Genomic DNA, 16474 nt, shown 5'->3' on the forward strand with positions numbered 1-16474 from the left:
TGTTTATCTTAATTATTAGTAACTTTGTTGAAGGAAAAAAAAAAAAATCATGTCTCTTCCACTATTTTACGAGGAAAGATGTTTGTTTTTTATGAGTTATCGCGTTGAAAGTTGAGACTTCATATAAAGGTTTTCAAAGAGCTCAGCGTGATTTGAGGAGGCCACCGAAAGATGATGCCTCGATTCCCGAGTTCTCAATTCGATAAGTATGGAAGCTATAATGGAGGATTTTCGGGTTTCTTATTTGTCCCACGCTTTGGCATTTGGCACTCGTAAAAAGGTACCATTGACGAAAGTGATTTCGATGACAATGACATTAAGGGCCCGTTTGGTAGGGGTGCCAACATGGCTTGAGCCCGGCGGGTCAACCCGTCAAAACGGGGCGGGTTGGGTTGAGGTTTTCAACCCACCAACCCACCTCAACCCGCCCCGTCTGGAAGTGGGTCAAAACGGGTTCAACCCGTCGCGGGGCGGGTTGACCCGCCGGGTTATAATATATATTTTTTTTTACAATTTGATAGTATTTCTTTAATCCTTAAATTTGTGTGATATCTATTTTTTTTTTTTTTATCTTAGTACTTCTTAGAAAAATAAAGAATAACAATTTTATTTATGACAAATGTTATCTATATATAAATTCCTAAAGAATGTTTGACAAATATTAATATACATTTAAGATTGAGACTAAAAAAATATAGAGAAGTGTGAAATAAAATAAAATAATATTAGAAAAATTCATAAAATACAATTTATTTTTAAATTTTAATTAATTTTTTTAATTGGCGGGTTGGTGGGTTGACCCTTCAACCACCATAAAACGGGGTGGGTTCATTTTTCTAATCCATATTTTTTGGCGGGTCAACCCGCCCCGCCCCGTTTGGTATGCGAAATTCGTGGAGATTCTCGGAAAACTGAATTTTTTTAAATTTTTAATTTTCAGATATTATCGTACTGAAGGTAGAAATCATATTTTTGAAAATTGAGATTCTCGGGAAAAAAAAATTTCTTCTCGACCAAACGCCGCCCGAAAAAAAAGGATGATTTTAAACTTCACACCATATTAGGAAAATCTTGAATGTTTCCATGTGCACGATCGACCTTTTTTGAAAATAGAGGATTTTGAGGAATCTTTTTGCCTTCTGCTTTTTCCATAATATGCGATTTTTATTTTTATTTTATTTTTTTGGGTGAAAAAAAGGTGGACCATGTGAGAAAATTTGGTAAGGCAATGGCTTCACTAATTTGCATACATACGGAATGCAATAATGCATGTGTAATTTTAGGTCCATTTGATAATCAGACAAGCCACTGACATAAACAACAAATATTCACACCTATTTGATCTAATGTGTTGTTGAAGAAAAGCCCAAAGACGAGACGATGGATAGGACATTTTTGTTTTGTTTTTGTTTTTGGATGAAAAGTTATCTCCAATCCTTTTCCATCTAACATTGGGCTTAGCTGGGATCCATGAAACCCATAAAGTTTTAAGGCCTTCAGTTACCTGTGGATCCTCAAGAGGGGAAAGCCTTTAACAGATAATTAAGGGTGATATGGACTTCAAAACCAAACGCTTTGTAACAGGCTTCCGGTGAATGGAAACACATAAGAGTCGTTCCTATATGAAAATTTTTAGTGCAATTACAATATTGAGAACTAGTGCTGCACTTATTTAGATTGGGTCCCCAACTTCGAGATTTTTAGCAACCAAAAATAATTATATCCAATCGGTAAAGTATATTTATAGGAGAAAGTTATATTTACAAATATTTTATTTACAAACTCTTACAAATTACACTATGTCTGACTGCTAATACATTCTTGAGTAGAGTATTACCGGTCATACGTAGTTTGTAAGTTCGTAAAATTTTTTTTTGTCAATATAACCCTATTCATAGTTATAATATTAAAGTTATTTTTTCTCTCTCACGTTAGACGAATGAAGAGAAAAAAAAAACTTTTAAAATTACAATTACGTCTTATTATTAAAACATAGTTATTTTTGGTTGCGGCACAAAAATCTCTTCTATAGTGAAAGGAGAAGTAACACATAAACTTACCTGATATAATAAAAGTATTTAGGTGACTCTATATGTTACAATATACGACTCAGTTCTCATTATTTCATCATTAGGACTAAAAAATTACCCCATCCAGTGCTGGTTGCTTGGAATGGTTAGAAAATATGCTACTACCCTAATTTGCAATACGATTACAAACACGGCACAAGTGAGAACAATATGTAGTAGTCGTGTCAGGGTGTCAGGCATCACTAGCCATTACAAACTCACGGGACTGAATTAGAGTTGACACTCAACAGACAGCAAAATTTGAAAGCAGAGTATACTATACGACCTGGCCAGCCAGCTTTTCTGACAAATATGCATGAGAATTCCCACCCTCTCTGTTGCATGTCAGACACAGTCACCACTTAGCAATTGATTCCCATATGAACACACAAGTCACACTCAGATACGGAACAAAACAACACAACACTAAATTCCCGTCAGTCAATTCCACCCGTTTCTTTTCCCATTTCACTACCAATACCATGCCATAGTACTTAGTTAATTAAGAGATCAGTTATTTAGCTTAATAGGCTCTTGTGAGATGATAAACTAAGCTTCAAAAATCTATGTATGATAATTACTTGTTAGAATATGGCGAGAGAGTTGCAAAGACAAAGACAGTATCCTAATTTGGAAAACAAATCCATCAAGGGGCCCTTTCAGAATTCAAGCGTGCCTCATCAAGTGGTTGGCCGTTAGGAACACAAAAAATGCCTAGCCTAGGTGGTCCTATCTATCTCATTTATAGTGGCGGTCTGGCTTGGTACACTAACCCATTGGAATGAGTGGAATATTGAAATAAAAAAAACAAAATTTTACCTATAATTATATACTAATTATTTGCAATAATATGTTAATAAATGATTTGGGAGTCGGGCAATTAAGTTAGTCACCTTTGGACGAGTAAAAAATTATAGTCCGTGTTCAATTAATCACATGTTTTGTTCCCTGATTCTGTGCATTGAACTGAGAGACCAATATAACAAAAAATAGACAATAGATAAATTACCCGAGCTGTATTCAGTCAGGTACTACGTAGCCCAAGATCATCCAGCCATGAAACAGATCCTTGTTCTTGGGGCTTGGGCCTGTATTTTTTAACAATCCTAAAAACATTGCATCTGATTATATGTAAACTTAGCTATCTGTAATGTCATTATATTTAATGGGGAAGATTACAAATGATAGTAAATTACAGTGCATCTCTCTGATGAAGTGATGAATTGATCCATGTAATATTTTACTGCACATATGACATATCCATTGTGATATCTAATATTTGAAATTTATATTAACTAAAAAAATTGGTGTGAAAAATTAATATTGAGCTTTTCGAAGCCCCAGCTAGTTTACTCGTAGCAAAAATTGGGTTCTCGCACAACCGGAATCAGGACTACTACTACCACTACCTTGAAATTTTGGTCAAAATTTTGTTCTTCAATCATTTGAAAAGTGGAAATAAACGTGAAGTTTTTAACTCAGAAACCCTCACAAAAGAAACACTAGGCTAGCTAGTTTTACGCCTAAAATTTTGTGGATCTACTAATTCAGTTTGGCCAATCATTCTCCTATAAAATTTGGGATCGTTTTGCTAACTAGGTTATTTTGAAGCGTGATTAGTGACTGACCCATTATATGTCATGATTAGAATCCAAAGTACCATGGAAACTAGTAAAGTATCAAAGCAACAAAGCAATAAAAAATTGTTCATTCAATGAGGAAGTTGACTTGTATACATGGCCTAATTTCCCATCTTCTATTTTACTTACATTAGGTCAAAATAATTGAGGCTCTGACTTTATACCACTAATTAATTAATGATATGAAGAAGTAACTCTATCGTAGCCTTAGAAGGCACCTTGCTCAAACATATACACCCACTTTGGCTTCTGCAATTGACAAACGCTTCCCCGTCTATTATCCAAGATATTCTTTTGGGCCACTGATCTTTTCTTTAGAAAGCAAGGATATTTTTCGGTTTCATTAACATATCTTATATTAAGGTCAAGATGAAGGTAGATTTTGCGGTGTAGACATTGAAAGGGTGACATGTTTGCTTCCGTAATTGCACAATAATCAGATTATATATATATACTCTGAACCACACCACCAAAAGTCGTAGTCTTTATAGACATTACCTATCGGCGATATTTTTTTTTTTTGTTGATTTGTGCTTCAGATATTACCGAAGTATGAAACATTATTTCTCAAAGTGTTACATTTTGTAACTACAAATGGAGCAATATTAGATAGAGAAAATAGAATAGTCCCTATTCTAAAAAACTAACGTGGCTTCTATGAATTGTCACGGAGCAAATAATGGAGGCAATGTCATCATCTGTCCCCTTCTCTTGATCTCTTTCCCTAAGTGCCCATCAAACGCAAAGCAACTGTGACTGTGAGGATAACAAAGCTATACTTTCAAATTTTCCGTGTTGTTCCTTCTTCTTCTTTTTTTATGTATTGAATGAATAGATTCCGTAGAGGGTTTAGAGTTTTCAAATTTGTGGATTTCAAGTTTTGGATTATTATACATTCAATTAATTAGAGACAGCAGACAGGCAAATGGGTCCACCAGAAATGAACCACATGCATGATGATGATGCTTGTACCCTCGAGTATAACGAAGAGTTTTTTATAAAAAAAATAAATTTAACTTCGAAGGATGCAAGCAACTTAATAGAGATTTAGAAAATGTTCTATGTGATGTGGAAGATAAAATAAAATAAAAATTAAAAAATTAATTTCTTTGGTACCACCGTAGCGGCTTACACCTAGTTTTATGAGTATATATATATATATAGAAATAAAGTTTACATCAGCACACCATCAAGACTTGTATCAAATTCTGCATATACTAGAGTTGAAAACGAAGATATTAAGATTGCTTGAAGTCTTATTTAGAAGCTATTTATTCAGTAGTTCATGCTTTTAAAATCTCCATATATTATAACTACTACTCTTGAAAAATGAAAGTGGTTTATCTACGTTGGTATTGCATTGATTTCGTTTTACTATATTTCTTTAGTTTTGTTTACCTCCTAGTCAACTTGCCTGTCATGAACAATGACTGCAAAGTTAGTTTAGATATCTTTATTGAAGGCTATTAATAAAAAAATTATTCAACCCAATTAAAATAAATTGTGATTAGGCAATCAGATTGTGTAGATCTTGTCCTTGTTAGGCATTACCAGTGGCAACCTCGAAACAAATCTAAATAAATAATGTGTCATCTGAGGAAAATAATAATAATCTTGATCCAAATAAATATAATCTTTGAAAATAATGGGTAAATCTGAAAGGTACTAATCCATGTACAGGCATTATCAAGAGCAGGTCTTTCAACTCACGCTTCACAAAGAGATATTTTATTCAGTGCAAAGTGAAATTTGGGAGATGCGACATCACTCAACTATCACGAGCATGTGTAAAGTTTACCTGCACAATTTTTTTAAGATACATTATAACAATGACACGTTATGTTTATAATTTTTATTTATTTATAACTCTTATAATTTTAATTATGTAGTCCGAAGAATACATTCTTAAATATTTATATTCCCGGAAATATATGATTGAAATTGTAAAAATTATGATTTTTTTTTTTAATAATCTTAACCCTTCCATAATGGATTGGATTATATATTTGAAATCAAATTACGGGAAAAATATGCACACAGCTCTGAGCCTCTGAAGACATGGTTGGCCCGAAGCAAGATCGGTTGAAGTTTCAATAAATTGGACGGTGAGGAGTTTCTAGTGTGGCAAGGTGGATTTGTGTTGCGGCGAGGTAGAGTTCCAAGGTTGGGTGTTTCGGTAGCAATCACTGATCGGACCACAAATTTTTGAAAAGGCTAAAATTTAATTTTTCTTCTATCCATTAACAAATTAATTTATTTTAGCAGTCATTTAATTAAAAAATTTAAAGAAAAAGAAAGATAAAGCAAAATAAATATTAGAGATAAGAGTTATTTATTGAGAAAGAACAACATTAAATGTAAATATAGTGACATTATTAATTTCAGTTCCGTTGTCCTCTTGTGTCTTGGGGCCAATGTGTCTTGCGAACCCCACCAACATAGTTCTTTATTGGCTGGTGCAAATTTAGATAGCTACTCGGATCCTTATCCGGTTGTGGTTGAAATTCCGAGGTCAGATTCCCAAGATCTAGATCATTCCTCTTTTATATATCCAATTTCTTAATAAATATTTTTTCTTAATCTATGTCAAATTCTTTTTACTTTTTAGCAGTTGTTTATTGTAGGATTTTTATTGGCTGGTTTACTTTCCCGGAAAAATTAGTGGATCCGGGATTTTTACTCTGGAAAATAAATTAAATATTAAAAAAAAATCTTACATTTATAAGTATTTACATAACGTGCTCTTGTTGAAAGTAGATGCACAAATTATAATTATTTTAAGAACTCAATTACATTAGGGGAAAATCAACATTATTAATGCAGTCGTAACATAAAATGCATTCATTAAGCAAAAGAATAAAAGAAAACTTAAAGAGGTTCCATATATATAGAATGAAAAATGCCAAAGGGCATGCAAAAAATATAACAAAATGCTTCAAGAATAATTTGACTTTTATTCCTTTTTTTTTAAAAAAAATTCATACAAATTTTTTTAGTGGAGAAGCAGTTCAATTGGCACATCACAACACCTAAAAGTCATTTCTGTGAAATAGCATTCCTCATAATTATTCAAACCAATATGATTGTATTCTTTTAGACAATTTGGAAAAAAATATATTATATGATCTTTTCGTCCAATGAAATTGCATATACAATTTCGGATTTAGAATACTGATTCGATAAAATCATTTAAAGTGGTAATTCTAAGATTTAAACCATAATTTTATTTTATTTTTAGAATTATCCAACACTGATTATCTCTTTTGAAGCGAGTTGGGTCTTCTTGGTATTTTCACAAGCTTCGGCTCTTAGTTAAATTTTGTGCTTTACAAATTAGAGTCAAAAATAGATTATTAATATGGTAAAGAACCTTGGGATACACTACCCCAAAAGTTAGCTCAAAGGGTGGGAGTGTCAAGACCTTATAAACCTCACATTAGTTGTCCATACTACCAATGTCGGACTATATTTCTCAACAAATATAATGCATTAACTAGCCACATATAATGTAGGATATCTAACCATTATTGACCCAACTGTGGATCAAAGAACAAGAAGAAACAAAAATGAAACCTAAGTATGTACAGAATATGGAGGCATGTTATAATATAGTGCAATATAAAATACATAATCCGGAGGTCACATAAATTTTCGATGAAAGGACTATACAGAACCACGGGTCTTATTGATTCTCAAACATGCCGAGTCTGGACAGTATTATATATACGGTAAATTGTGTATTGTTGTTAAGCACAGCACAATTTGTAAATAGCTATGTTACTTAAGTATAGGTTTAATTCTTCACCGTGTGTATGAAAAATATTTTATTGGAAGAGATTTATCCACTTAATATAATTTCCCCCCTCGAAATAATTAGTATTCTGGAGGATATTTTGAGAAGGAAAAAGTATTTATCCTTTTAAATAACACAACTTATATCCTTTCACTCACAAAAAGATGGGACCCACACTTTTATATTTTTTTTTCCACTCTCTCTTCTCCTTTATCTATCTCTTTCTCTCACTTAAAATGACACCCCTTTTGAAAAACCAAAAATAAAATAAAATTGTGCATTGTTGGTAACCTAGATAAGAACAACTAATCATAAATTGGTAACACATCACGACCCATTGAAGGGGATGATCAATGAAGTTGGGGTAATCAGCATGCATTGTGTGGAGGGGAGTATCGGCGTGAAAGAGGCTTTCTTTTACTTCAGCTATCATCATCATCCACCTATTTTAAGAGTTAGCAAATCGATGACATCATGGCTTAAGCTTTGATTAAGTAGGACCACCTTCACCTGTAGCTACTGGGAAAAAAAAGAAAAGTTTTCATGACTCTCTTTTAGTGATGGGGGCTCATTTGATGAGCAAACAACAACAGAGAAATGCAATATCTATTACTATATTATACATTGAAACTCTTTTTCTTTCAAAGAAAAAAAAAACATAAAAAGGTTAATTTACATACACTTTAGAGGGAGTTATAAATAACTTATGTAAAGTTGGAGAACATTTGGGGAGAAAAAGTTGGGTTATGAGCCTGTCATCAAAAGAAAGAAGCTAATCTACACTAGGCAAAGTAGGAGGTGGTGAGTGAGATGTACATGTGTATCCACCCACTGCTTTCGCAGTCTAATAATGTGCTCTTACATGGCTGCCACCATGCACACGGTAGAGAAAAACAAAGAACAAAAAAATGTTGCTTGAGAATATTCTATATATAAACCACTTTAGATTGCAAGATAGTGTGAAATAAATGCTTTTAATAATTTGCAGTTATATGTTTTGTGGCGCATAATGAATGGATGTTTCTTTCAATGAATAACCTTTTCTTGGGACGCTTTACGAAGAAAAATTCTTAACTAGGCAACAGCCTACTAAGGAATTTCTCTTCAACGAATAGCTTATGAGGGAATTCGAGTTCTGATCTAAACAGCCTTGCTCTCATAAGTCATAACCATATTAGCTACGAGCTTACTTTCGGTGAGCTGTTATAGGTACTACTTTACTTTAAATTGAAATTTTTTTAGGATTTGGATGGATATATAATTAAAGCAAGGGGCAATATAAAATTATATTTTTTACTAAATATCATAAGAGATGCACCAAATATCGGTGCATCTGTAAGAGAGCATTTATTACACTACGGAACCATCATTTTTTTTGGGGTGATCTTTAGTGTAAATAGGAATGTAAAAATAGATAATAAAAAAAATAATATGAATAAAAAGAAAAAAAAAATTAGTTATGAAAAAAAATAGCAAATTATTGGATGATACTTAATTAACCATAGAAAATATTTCCGCATCTATATTACAGTAAAAATTTCCATTAGCTACAGACCTCTGGAATTAAATGACATAAAGAGGTATGATTGCATGTTTATTTGGGATGTAGCTAGGTACTAGGTATGATTGCATGTTGATGTGTACCTACGCCTATGGTACAATAGTCTCAATTTTTTGTGAACGAGGATTTTTTATTATTATTAGGCTAAATTTCGTAAAACCACATCGAAGGGAGGGGAAGTTTTTTTAATAATATGCACGGACACGGGACGGGACATGAGACGATACTACACGTCGACACGTTAATTTTAAAAAGTGTCATATTTTAACATGTTGGGACACGTTTTAATATTAAAAAAAAATTAATATATATAATATAATTTATATTTAATACATATAGGAGTCCATAGTAAGTCATATTACCAATTAAATATTTAAATTTCATAACATAAATATAAATAAATAATTTTTCGCATTTTGTTAATTTTTCATGTCAAATTTCATAACAGAAAAAATTAATTTATAATTTTTTTTATATTTAGTTAACAAAATAAAATAAAGATTAAAAAAAAACGTGTCTGAGCGTTGACCGTGTGTCGGGAAAAGTTGACTGCATGTCAGAAAAACGTGTCAAAACATGTCAGAAAATTGACCGCATGACCTCAAATGTTGACCGAGTGTGTCCGAGCGTGTCAGACACGCAAAATTTAAAAAAAGCAGCGTGTCCGGACTATATAGATACTAGCTATAAATGTGCCGAATTTGATACACTTATTTATTAAAATAATTAAGTAATTTTTCTTTCAACTTTTTTTTTTTTTTTTATATTTTCCTTCATATCTCAATTTTTTTTTATATTTTTCTTCGTATCTCAATTTTTTTTCTCATTTAGTCAAGATATAGGTATACCCGTTGTACCAAAAGTTGTTCATAGCTAGGGTTTTTTTCAAAATACCACGTGACACTTTCAATCCAAACATTTTACCTCCTTGTACTATTGAATGACAATAATTAAATATATTTAATAAATTTAATATAAAAATACCCTTCTCCTTATCAACCATTTCATTTGTTACTTTTATTGCATTGGATTTCAATTGAGGCTGCGTCACATTCGGTCACTAGAACATTTATTCCTCTTTTCTATACAGCTAAACCTAGACACAAACCCAAATCAAAATTTCAAATGACATGAACATCCATGCATATTTATGCAAATTAAAAGCAAGTGCAGTGACGTGAAATATTTTATTATTATTATTATAGAAGGAATTCATTCACATAAGAAATCAGTATCTCCAAGATGTCATAAAATCAATTTTAGTTAGATAAAATTAATTAAAGAATAGATCCATTAAAACTAAGCATTGAGAGGAAAGCAGAGACATCATCACAAACCAAATAGAATTTGCAAGTATGGAAAAAGTTCAATGTGATAATCAAACAAAATCCAGTTTTGAGAGAAAAAAAATTGTAACTAAAAAATACAAAGCTACCAGAGAATGCAAAAATGCTGTGCGTAAATGAAGAAATGTGGATTAGAAAAACAAATAGCAAAAAAAATGAGATAAGCATATTTGAATCAGTAGAAAAGTACTTTGACTAATGGAGAGTGATTATTCCATAAAAGTAGCCGATCAAATAATTGATAAGAAAAAGAGTATTTTGGTATTAAAATTTTGAAATATATTTAATTGTCGTGATTTAATAATATAAGGGAGTTAATTATTTGGATTAAAACTATAAAGTGGTCTTTTGAAAAATACCCTAAATTCTTTGTAATTTAGCCTTATTATTATTCTGTAATGCAATTTCTAAAAGTCACTATTTCCCGTTTGTTTACAAATAATAAAGAGGGCGACGCTTATTGAAAGAAAAATTAATGGACGATGTGAATTACTACCAAACGATAAAACAAACCAAATGCATGTATAGTACGAACATTAGCCCATGAGATAAGAAAGTCCAAAATTTATATAAATCTCTCATCAAAACTTTATGTTTGTAATGTGGAACTCCAAATCTCATACCTTAGAGCGAACACTGCACTGCCAGTATTACGTCAATTGGTATGAACTTCATTTGGAGAGCGCAATATAACGATAGTTGTATGCTGCGTTTGGGAAGGATAAATCGCTCCCGAAAAGAAATTTATTGATTTTCTCCTAATTGGTTGGACTGTAGGTGCGATGATTTACTTCACGGACGAGGTCTCTGGTTCAAGTTTAGGATGGCCCAGCTAGTGGTGGAGCTAGAAAAATTAGAAAGCTAGTGCCAAAAATCAGCCAATCATGGAGAAATCTAGTGCCAAAATCAGCAGCCATGGAGGAAGCAAACCATTTACAGTCACCGAAGATCAAAAAAAGTTTCTGATTTTGAAAACCAATCAATGCTAAGACACTTGTTGGTTCCAATGCGGTTACGCCATTGGACCCAACTGCGCCAAGGAAAAGAATAGAATATTGACTTGAGTCCTCATGCATGCTCTACTTGACTCGGGGGGATATAGCTTAGTTGGTAGAGCTCCGCTCTTGCAATTGGGTCGTTGCGATTACAGTGGGAGAGCATCACCCTAAAAGTTAGCCCATGAGGTAGTAAAACCTAAAATCCATATAATCCCACACCAGAATCTTATATTTTCAATGTGGGAGGCTCCAAGTCTCATACCTTAGAGTACGATTAGTTGTGGAGTCACTTGGTTAGTAATTGATGCCTTGACACCAACTGATTTTAAAAAATGTTACATATCTTTTGTAAAAGTTATAATATAGATTTGGTATTAGTTAAGTTTTTAAAAATAATATAATATTGATACTAATTGGATTTTATTCGTTGAATCTTTTGATATTTACTGAGTCTTATTCCGTGCTCCGCCTCTAAGTAGGATCGTACCAGTTTGTCCATTGTAGATAAGTTTTCGCTGGAATGCTGGAAAAGTTATAACGATAAAGAGGGCAACATGGTAAGACAGTTTGGCATGTGATTAATTTTCACAACTCCTAGTCTGTTACCGCTTATCCCTGTGCAATCTCAATTGAAGCATGCCAATCTTTTTCCTCTTTGTACTATAAGGCACAAATTTCTTGAATTGCCAGTACAATAGCAACTTTCTATTACTAGCCAAGTTAATTTTATCACTTAGCTAATGCCACACGACGAGCAATTTAGTCACAGGGATGAAACTTTTGTACAAAAGCTCACCTAATCTAAGATGTTAACCGTTTTCTATAATTGGTGTGGGGGATCCTTTTCGTAAGCTTTGTCTCATATTAGCTAATTAGTGGGAAGAAAAATGTGAACTGACATGTGATGTGACCCCAGACCCCAGGACGGTTTTTTAGTTAGGATTTGCCTTAGTAACATGACTTTGTTGCCTTCGCTTTTATAACTTCAAACCGTGTTTGGTTTTCTCCTCTCTTTCGGCGCTTAAGTTTGATTTCTTTCATTCAGCTTCACATTGACCAATTTATTTCACAAATTATGCTGTAGATATCCCGAAATCAGGAATAAATCTTTAGTGATATGGAACACTGAAGTATTACTGTCATTTATTTTATAACAATATATCATATTAATGACAATAAAATTGAATTTTCAGTTCTACTGTAATATTAAAGATAAGAAAAGTATTTTTTCAGCGACAGGATGTAAATTTTTTTCCGAGAAACTCAAAATGACATCGTTCGAAGTTTGAAAGATTAAAAAATTATAATGATAAAAATTAATATAACTCTGCAATATATTATAATTATAAAAACACCTTAATTTTTGCTTCAAATCGATGTCATTTTGAACTTATCGGAGATAACTTATCTCCATTAACTAGAGAAATTCCTTACCATAAAGATTTATTTCGAAATAAATGAAGAAAAAAAAGTTACGGTATAAAAAATAGAAATGTTATATTTACAAATTGTTTTTAAATTCTTACACACTACACTATGTCTGACCGGTCATGCACTCTTGATTGAAGTCTGGCCAGTCAGACATAGTGTAATTTGTAAGTAGGGATGTGCATGGAGCAGTTCATAATCGGTTTTAACAAAAACCAAACCGAATTGGTTTTAAATGATTTGGTTTTCAAACCGATCCATTTTTCTTCTTTTAAAATCGATTTTTAATTTTCTAAACCGACTTGAAATCGGTTCCAAAATCTGTTTATCATTCATAACCGATTTTGATTCAAAATCGGTTATGAACCATAAACCGGTTATCATTTTCAAAATTGATTTTTGATTAATTGTGTTATTTTTATAAGTAGTCGTTTGTTTCTCCCAGTTATAAGTAGTTGACCAACTATTTCTTGCAAGAATCTTTATTGTTTTGGAACTCTCAGTACGAAATGATTCTTATAGAAATTATTTCACGTTGTTTTGAGAGTAATTAATAGAAGAGCAATTGAACTAATTTAAAATTATAAAAAAATTGCTCTTCGTTCTCTCAAGATTTATGTTACTTAGAGTTTCATTTGAACTGATGGAGGAAGGTTTGTGTATGAGTGTTCAAAATGTCCAAAAGAACTAAACCAATCCATAACTAGACTACTCCACATTTTAAAAATCGATTTCATAAGAAATTGTATTTTAATTTATAAATTGGTTATTTACCAAACCATAAAATAATATGTTTTCCATAACCAAACTGCTCCATAATTAAAGAATAAATAAGTAAATCTGTTGTGCGTTATCCTTTTAACGATACTGATTCATCTTCTCATCTTTGTTATTTCAAAGTCTTTGTCTAGTCAAGTTGTGAGTTTACCCGGAGATCTATATGTGGTTTTTTTTTTTGAGAAAAAAAGTTGTTACGTTACATAAGAAGTGCTTTCTTAAGATGCAACCTTTCAATTTATGTATACTTTTTTTTTTAAATAAATATTTTCTACTTGAGCTGCCTAACTTTTTCTGTTAGTTTATTATTTGGAAGTTTGAGTTAATTGACTAATATAATAGGCATGATAAAAGATAATACTTATTTATTCTTTAATTGTAAAGCAATTTGATTATGGATAACCAATTATTTTTATGTTTTGGTAAATAACCGCTTCATAAAATAAAATGTAATTTCATATGAATCATTTCTAAAAATAACTGATTTTTAAAATATGGTGCAGTTTGGTTATGGATTAGTTTGATTTTTTTTGAACATTTTAAGCATCCTATTTGTAAGTTTGTAAAAAAAAAAAATTATCAATATAATTTCTCCTATAAAAAAATATATTATAGTCAAACTCCGTGAATTAAGAGTTGCTATTTTCCTTTTTTTTTTTTTTTTACCATAGTCAAATCAAACCCACCTGTTGAATGAGATTGCAAGAGCAAAAGTTTTTGCATTTCTTTTTTCAATTGAAAAGTATATTAGACAGTAATCATCTTCAATAATTAATATAACAAAGCAATATTCCAAATGCAATTAGTAATAATGCAATTAAAATTTTAAAAAAGAGATTTAAACCATAAGATATGTATAATGAAGGGGGATTAGACAAACACATATGGTTGGAGTGCGTTGAGTGGATGCCATTCCCATTTGTAAGAGAATCTAACACTTTTCTTTTTCTTAGACCAAAGGGAATGTTCTAGCGTACTACGTAAGCACTAGGCAGCGATGCGTTGGACGGTTCTCGCGAATTACCTGGAAGATTCTTAGCCGCGTGTCACCTTCCTTCACCCCATACCCAGAAATTCATCATCGCACATTTTCCCCTGTAAACGTCACGCCACGCGTCATGCAATACCGCCTTTCTCCAATTTCTAAATCATTATCTCACACAAAGAATTAAGAAATTTGTTTTATTTACATATATTATGACATTTCTACCACGGTTTTTATGAAATTATAATTATATATTATTCAATTAACATTTTAAAATAAATTTTATAATTTTTATTTAAATTATGTATATAAAGTTAAAAATTACATTTAAATATTATTACACATAAATAAAATTAAAGATAAATTCTTTAATTTAAATATAAGTTTATTTATTATACTTTAAAGTTTAATCGTATGTTTAACGTTTTTAATTGAATGCTATATAATTAAGGAAATATCTTTCTGATATTGCATGAGATAATTTATTTCATGCAACATGCAAAAAAGTGAGTGAAACCCACGAAGAAGAAGAGAGAAAAAAAAAAAATAATCCTATCAATTTTTGTGTGAGTTGCATGAGACAAATTGTCTCATGCAACATGAGAAAAACATATCACATATAATTATTATAACAGTAAAAAGGCAAGTCCACGTGTCGTCAATGAACCTTTGAAGAATCTACACCAGTATACACTTGATTAGCTACCATGAAAGCTACCTTTTTTTTATTTCTCTCTTTTTGGTCTCGACATAATCCCTCTAACCATGATCTTTATTCAAGTTTTCATTCATTTAATTATTTAAAAATATTAAAAAATATCTAATATTATTTTAGACAATATTATTTAATATTCAACGAAACGGCATTGTTTTGGAATTGAAAAATTAAAAAAATAGAATTATAAAGACTATTATAACCTAGGAATAAATTAAAAATACAATTACACCATCATTTTCGCATCAAAACGACATCGTTTTGATGAATATTAAACAAAATTATCTAAAGTAACTTTAAAAAAAAATGAACTCTTAAATAACTTATCAAACATAAGTCCATCAACAGTTGTGGTCAAAGTAGTATTTGTTCTATCATGATGACATGGATGTCCAAATTATAGATTGATATGTTACTATTGGATTTAGATGCCTCTTAGGTACGGGTAAGTACCTTAGGACTTGTTTGAGAGTTATTTTGGGAGGGAAAGAGAAGGAATGAGAAACTTTTTTTATATCTTCCTATTATTAAAAAAATTAAAGAAGAAAATTGGGGATTTTTATAAAATCTTTCAAATCCTTTCTCGCCCTTAAAATCAAGATTTCTTGAATTTGAGAGATTTGAGGAGGAGAAATATTAAAATTACTTATTTGTCCTTCACATTCAAATATAAAAATTACATAAATATAAATCATTTTTTAAATGTGACTTTACTAGAAAAGTCTCAAACATCTACAAAATTTACTGGCAGAAAATATATCGTAGAAAATAGTGACAATTTTTTATGGTAAAATTTCAGTCAAATTTTTTGACAGAATCTAAATTTCGTTGAAAGAGACGGAACAAGATTTGGTTAGAACCATTAATGAAAAAAACCCTGTTAAAATTTTGGACACAATCTAAATTCCGTCAAAATTTCAAAGGAAACATTTTCTTTGAAAATTTCCTGGAAACATTTTCGTCAAAATTTTTGAAGGAAAACATTTCCGACAAAAATTGTGAGGGAAACTATTTTTGGTAGAAAATTTTGATGGAATATTTTTATTGACACTTTTTATGAAATTTTTTTGATTTCAAAAATATTTAAAAACTCATTTTTGTCAAAAATTTTAGCGAAATATAAATTCCATCAAAAATTTCGAGAAAAAACATGCAAAGCCAA

This window comes from Gastrolobium bilobum, unplaced genomic scaffold, assembly GCF_033153095.1.
Source record: "Gastrolobium bilobum isolate Gb01-03AN ecotype WA unplaced genomic scaffold, APGP_CSIRO_Gbil_v1 utg5371, whole genome shotgun sequence".
Classification (NCBI taxonomy): domain Eukaryota; kingdom Viridiplantae; phylum Streptophyta; class Magnoliopsida; order Fabales; family Fabaceae; genus Gastrolobium; species Gastrolobium bilobum.